The sequence below is a fragment of the Peromyscus maniculatus genome, chromosome 12 (genome assembly GCF_049852395.1).
Source record: "Peromyscus maniculatus bairdii isolate BWxNUB_F1_BW_parent chromosome 12, HU_Pman_BW_mat_3.1, whole genome shotgun sequence".
Classification (NCBI taxonomy): Eukaryota; Metazoa; Chordata; class Mammalia; order Rodentia; family Cricetidae; genus Peromyscus; species Peromyscus maniculatus.
The window spans coordinates 61725255-61731708 of NC_134863.1; the positions used below are offsets into that span (position 1 = coordinate 61725255).

The 6454-nt window shown below is 35.5% G+C and overlaps 1 protein-coding gene across 4 annotated transcripts in view; it reads left to right on the plus strand.

Annotated features, from left to right (window-relative positions):
- Positions 1–6454, plus strand: part of Robo1 (roundabout guidance receptor 1) — a 997953-nt gene that overhangs the window by 41912 nt on the left and 949587 nt on the right. The gene's annotated exons all lie outside the window — the stretch shown is intronic.

The window sequence follows — 6454 nt, forward strand, 5'->3', positions numbered from 1 at the left end:
TGATGTCCTCCATCCCTTCTGACTCTTACACTCTTTTAAACTACCCTTTCCCAGACTTTCCTGAGCCCCCAGTGGGAGGGATTTGATGGAGACATCCCTTTTATGGCTGAGTGTTCCGAGGTCTCTTATTTTATACATACTATCCAGCTGTGGGTCCATGTATTTATTCTCATCTACTGCAGGAGGAAGCTTCTCCAATGATGGCTGAGCAAAATACACATTTGCGAGTATAGCAGAATCTCCTTAAGAATCATTTTGTTTCTACATTCCTGCAGCAGAGCAGTAGTATTTGGTTTTCGCCACTTCTGTGGCCAGTTTATCCTCAGGTTGCTGGCCATCCAAGCAGTGTTGCGGATGGGTTCACCATATGGAGTAGGACTTGAATCAAATAGGTTACTGGTTGGCTACTCTCACAAGCTTTGTGCCACTGTTACACTGATGTATCTTGCATGCCGGTGACCATTGTAGACTCAAGAGATTGTAGATGGGTTGTTTTTATCTTTCATTTGGTAGCACTGAGAGTAACTTCCAGCATCAATATGGGGTGAAGGCTCTATGTGTGCATTTTAGGACAGCCAAAATTATATGATTTGTAAATATAGAAGCTTAATTGTATTAAATCGTGCCCATGAAAAACCCAATAGACAGATGTTATAATTGCTGTGTCAGTTGGTTATGCTAGGTGAGCCATCCATAGCACATATTCTTATAAAATATGGAAAAATCAGTATGTCAACAGTCAGTCTCTAGTATAGGATTTAATAGCATTTTTGCCTGTGTGATGTGCTTTTATTGTTTTTGTTTCATCTTTGAATATATCAGGGATTATAGATGCCTTATGTAATTAGGATGATTTGGTACACAAAATATGTATTTTGTTGATTCATCTCTTTTTACTTTCCTGCAATTGCTCTAAACTAAGGATCATCATCTACATCACTTTAAGAAGCCTTTAAAAATTTTAAAAGCCCTGAAAAATTTGGGTTAGTGAAACAAAAGAGCCAGAGGATTCATTTTAATTGCAGATGTTTGAGAAATTATTTTGATGCCAGTATTTTTTTTTTGTAGAACAGGAAGACCTCATTAATATAGAAGCAATTATTTACTTTGTCTTTAAAAACATCTAACTTTAGAGTAGAAGTAATGGTAGACATCTAGCCACTATGCACTCAAGTATCTGGTGCAGTATTTTCAACTCCTAAGACACAAGGGCATATTTAAGTTCTGAAATTACATAGAAGGTACACTTACCATATTACTAAGCATTATTTTAACACCTTCATGGATTTTACATTATGGAGGATGTTGTGATACAACTTAGAATATAGGAAACAGAAAATTTTACACAGATGCCAAATTATTATATTTTCTTCTGTTCTAAGAGTAGAACTTTTGATACATTTCTGCAAGATGATTGGAACTTTTGATCATCAGATATGCACATGATGCACAGCTCTATGGGCAAGCAAAACATGAAATAAAATAAATAAATTTAAAAGTTTTTCAATGGTTGTGATATGATGTTCTGATAGTCTATAGATATCTAGTATGCTGTGAAGAAAGAAAACATTTTGAGATAAAACATATCATATCTGTTCATGAGCTCGTTTTACAGCAAACAAATCATGCTAAGATAAGGTTTATATTGGCTACCCGAGAAAGAGGAAAAGCAAAACTTGAATTGTTGACATCACAATTAAAATAAAATGAGTGCCACATTCAGAAACGAGTTTATGAGTGAGTAATCAATAATTTTGATTACATACATGACTTTAGTTGCATTAAAATTAATTCACAATGGGTCATTATTTATAGACATAGGGAAAACATAATGTTTATATAAGACAGTGTCCTCTGCAGCTGATTATTAAATATCATGTCTAAGAAACACAAAACAATAAAATAAAGGAAAAAGATATGCTCTCCTAATCAAATTTATTCACATCTTATAGGGAATATGATTGTTAGGGGGAAAAAGTCTGCTGATGTCCTCATGGAAAAGCTACTTGAACTCATAGACTAAGTGTGTATAATAATGCAATGGAGAATCTACAGGGTTACCTAGTTATACTTGACACTGATTAAGTGAGGAAATAAAATGTTAACTTTGGATCTCCTAGAGAATTGTGTATGTGGATTTCCTTGTGAATTTGCTATAACATTCTTTCTAATGAACTTGGCAAAGTATAGTATTGCACAAAGGGCAATGATTAGCAGGTTCTTTCATATAGGAATCGTAGGACATAAAATGTTTCTGGGAAGGTCTGCTACTTTATTAATTCCTATTGCTCCTTAATTAAATCTACATATGCAGCAGTGAAATCTCCCAAATCATCAACTGGTGCATATTTAGCCTCTGGACTCAGTGACATTTAATTAGTTAGCAGACAGCCAAATGCCAACTGTTCATTTCTAGTGGCAGACAGCGCGCATGAGTATTTTGCTCTTCTCATCTACTTCCTTCATATAATAAAACTTGACATAATCTTAACAATCTTGCTGCACGTAATGAAGGGGAAATCATGGATAAAAATGTTGGACAACTATAAATGACTGAAATAGAGATTGTGTGAGAATGTTAACACAAAAACATTTCCTAAGTTTGTCTTCATTTTAATGAAATATACTTCTCTGTACAATTGAGAACAATTCCTACTAAGCTAATAATTCATATTTCCTTAAAAATTATTTCTGTCAGCCGGGCAGTGGTGGTGCACGCCTTTAATCCCAGCACTCGGGAGGCAGAGCCAGGCGGATCTCTGTGAGTTCGAGGCCAGCCTGGGCTACCAAGTGAGTTCCAGGAAAGGTGCAAAGCTACACAAGAGAAACCCTGTCTCGAAAAACCAAAAAAAAAATTATTTCTGTTTAATAACTATGTTGTAACAAGTCTTAGTTGTGGTTCAGAATGTTGCCTTTTACCTCATGATCAGCTTGATAGATATTTCCATACACCGCAATTCAGGCTGAGAAAAGTCCTTTGATGGAGGGAATTTCCATGAGAGTTTGGACTTTAAGATGAAACTCACACTTGATTAGCCTCGTGTGAATTTAACCCTGAGAGCTGCGGAGAAGGATATTGTTTACAACACAGTGGATCCAGGAGTTGGGCTGAAGGCTGTGATGAAAGTCAGCTATTACATTACCACAGAAGTAGAGTAAACATAATATGAGCATTAAAGATTAGGAACAAAGTATCATTATTCATTTAGAACTCATTCCCATCAGTTCCTGTGTATGAACTGTGCTACAAATGAATATGTTTCCCACATGTAAAAAATGTTTATTTCATATGGTCATCGTTTGGTTATACATTATTATTTTCTTTGGAATACTATCCAGTTTATAAAATCTTCCTATCACAGGCACTTCCTGGTGAGTTACTGTTAAGAGTCTGTGAGACTTTTCACTTTATAAATAAAGAAAAAAAATCATGGCCGCTTACAGTGATTTGCATAAGAACTTGACAGAAAGATTTTCATCAAATGGCTTTGTGGTTTTGTTTTTGTGTTGTTGTTGTTTAGTCAACACTGTTTTATTTGTGTTGTAAGCTCCACCTGCTTACAGGGTGTTGTATAAGATGCTGGGGTGTATTTAATAGATTCTGCAGGGTTACAGAGGATGGCCAATTCAGACTCCATGTCCCCCATTACTATGAGTCTTTGCTTGGGTTACTCCTGTAGATTTCATACTGCACTATGTTTCTTCCTCATCCCCAAAATGCCTCCTAATTCCAATCATTTCTCCCAGTATTTCCTCCCCATGCCACTTGGTCCCTCCTTTTCTCAATCCTACTTGCTCTGAGTCTACCTGTGAAATCTATTCTATTTCCCCTTCCAAGGGAGATCCTTGTGTCCCCTTGAAGCACAAATCTTAAAAGGTTCTTATTAATAAAAACAAACCCGAAGCCAGGTATTGGGGTGAATGCTGGAAGATCAGAGAAGCAGAATAAGCCACAGCCACGTCACCTTGCCAATTCCTCAGCTGATCCTGTTTCCTCAAACTGGAAGCCTCTGAGTCCTCATCTAGAATAAATCTCAGCTGAACTGCCTCTCGAAGCCTGAACGCTTAACCAGCTCTATTTCCTGGCCCTCAGGCCTTATATACCTTTCTGCTTTTTGCTCTCACTTCCTGGGATTAAAGGCATGAGTCACCATGCCTGGTTGTTTGCAGTGTGGCTTTAAACTCTCAGAGAGCTGGATGAATCTCTGCCTTCCAAGTGATAGGATTAAAGGCGTGTGTGCCACCATTTTCTGGCCTCTAGTGGCTGTTCTGTTCTCTGACCCCAGATAAGTTTATTAGGGTGCACAATATTTTGGGGAACACAATATCACCACATCCCCCCCATTAAGCCCTCCTTGTTAATTAGCCTCTTTGAGTCTGTAGACTGTAGCATGATTGCTTTTTGTAAAATTATTGAAACCATGATTTTTTAATCAAATCAATCAACGGGACAAATATTAAATTATGTTAATTTGTTTGAGCAGGTAGCAATCCCTATTCAAAATTTACAAAAGAAACTATAAATATCTTTGGATATTTTGTCTCTTTATTTTCGTATCAAAGCAGGAACTATAGATAATTGTTGGAGATAATATACCTTTAATAGGTTCACTTACAAATACATTAAATGTGATTTTTTTATATTGTGCTCATCATAGTTGTTTATAATTTTCTTTACCTGTTTAAGTTTCTCATTGTCAAAGTTAACAATGAAAACCAAACAAAATATAATCAGGTGATGAAATATAGATTAAATACGAAAAACAAATGTAATTTGGAATTTTTAAGGTACAACCTGAGCTATGTATCACTTTTTTATTCAAATGGCAGTTTAGAATTGGCAGGTGGATTTCTGAGGTGAAGTTATGAGGCTACTGAGATCTCCTTACTACTAGAATGCACTGGGAAATAAATAACTTTCTTTCACTATGAAATGCATTCCTCCTTACAGAGTTGATGGGTAGTTGGCCATTAATAACAGATAATGAAAGGTATAATAACTAATCTCACATATATATTTGCTATTTTGTGTGCACACACACAATCAAAAGACAGCCTCCCACACACACAGACACACATATATTAAATGTGCACGCACAGAAACATTGACTCTCTAGGATTTAGCAGCTTCCTCCTAAGTTTATCTGTGGATAAATGTGATAAGGAGTCAGGGTGGAATTATTTTTTGTAATCTGAAAGCCTTGAAAAGTCCTGAGGGAACCTAGCCTAGAAGTAATTCAGTTTAAAATTCATGGAGCTTTGCCTTACTTACATATTAGTTAGTTTTTTTTTTTTCTAGAAAGCATGAATTGTCTCCAAAGCAATGTTTTCATAGGTAACATGTATTATTTCTAAAATACACATTGTTTTGAAAAATATCAGTCTTCATTCTGTTTTACAGAAATGATATTTGTACTGAATATTAATTGTGCTCATAAAATCAGAATCTCCATTTTATATGCTTAGAGTTGTGAAAGAGAAGGAAGTTTATAAATAATTAAAATACATAAACTTTAATATGGCTGACATTTTCATATAATGGTACAAAAACAAACTGTGGGGAATCACTTACCTGTACAAGTAAATCGATTGCAGCATCTTTACAATAGCACCATGACTGAAGTCTGGCTCTGATGCACAAACACTTGTGTAATTTGACAAAGTTGATATTTAATAAACTTGTGTGCATGGGTGAATCATGTGAATTTCCTGCTTTAACTTGTGATGTGTAGTCTGAATCCTGACTATTCATGGATAATTTACCAAAAGCCTTCTTTAAAACAATTGTATAATTGATATTAGTACATTTGGCAATACATAAAATCTAACTCTATTGTCTGCACTTACAAAACTTAAAAACAATTCAGATATATTAGACCAAAAAATTATGCCTGCAAATAGATGCCAATGAATATAACTTCAATCTCTAGCTTTTCCTCCTGGTTTATTGATTTCCTTCAATTAATGTTTGCCAGCCAGTAAATTAACATAGAACCTGAGGCATAATTCTTTAGTGGATCTTGGACAGTGAGTTGTCCTTTCCTTGCAGGTTTAACACCTCTTGAGCCCACTGCTGGTAGCTACATTTTAATTCAGTCTAGACACTGACATTGCCCAAGACTTTAATGACAGGTCATTTACAGCAAACTCATGCTTCACTGCAGAGGTGTCTCATCCAGTGACATCTCATCAATAGCAATTCAATTAGTCAACTTTAAGACTCTGAGATTGAGCATACACTGTGTTGCAAAGCACTCTACAAATTTGCATTTAAAATGCCCCTATTATTCTCTCCCTACTATATTAATATTATTACTGAAAATTTAATATCAGACATTCTCCATTTGGATTTTATTGTTTATATGCCTTTCTCCATCAAAAGGAATAGAATGGAATATCCTGAAAGGCAATTTTAACTTGTGAGACACACTGTCAGTAACATAATTGAAAGGGT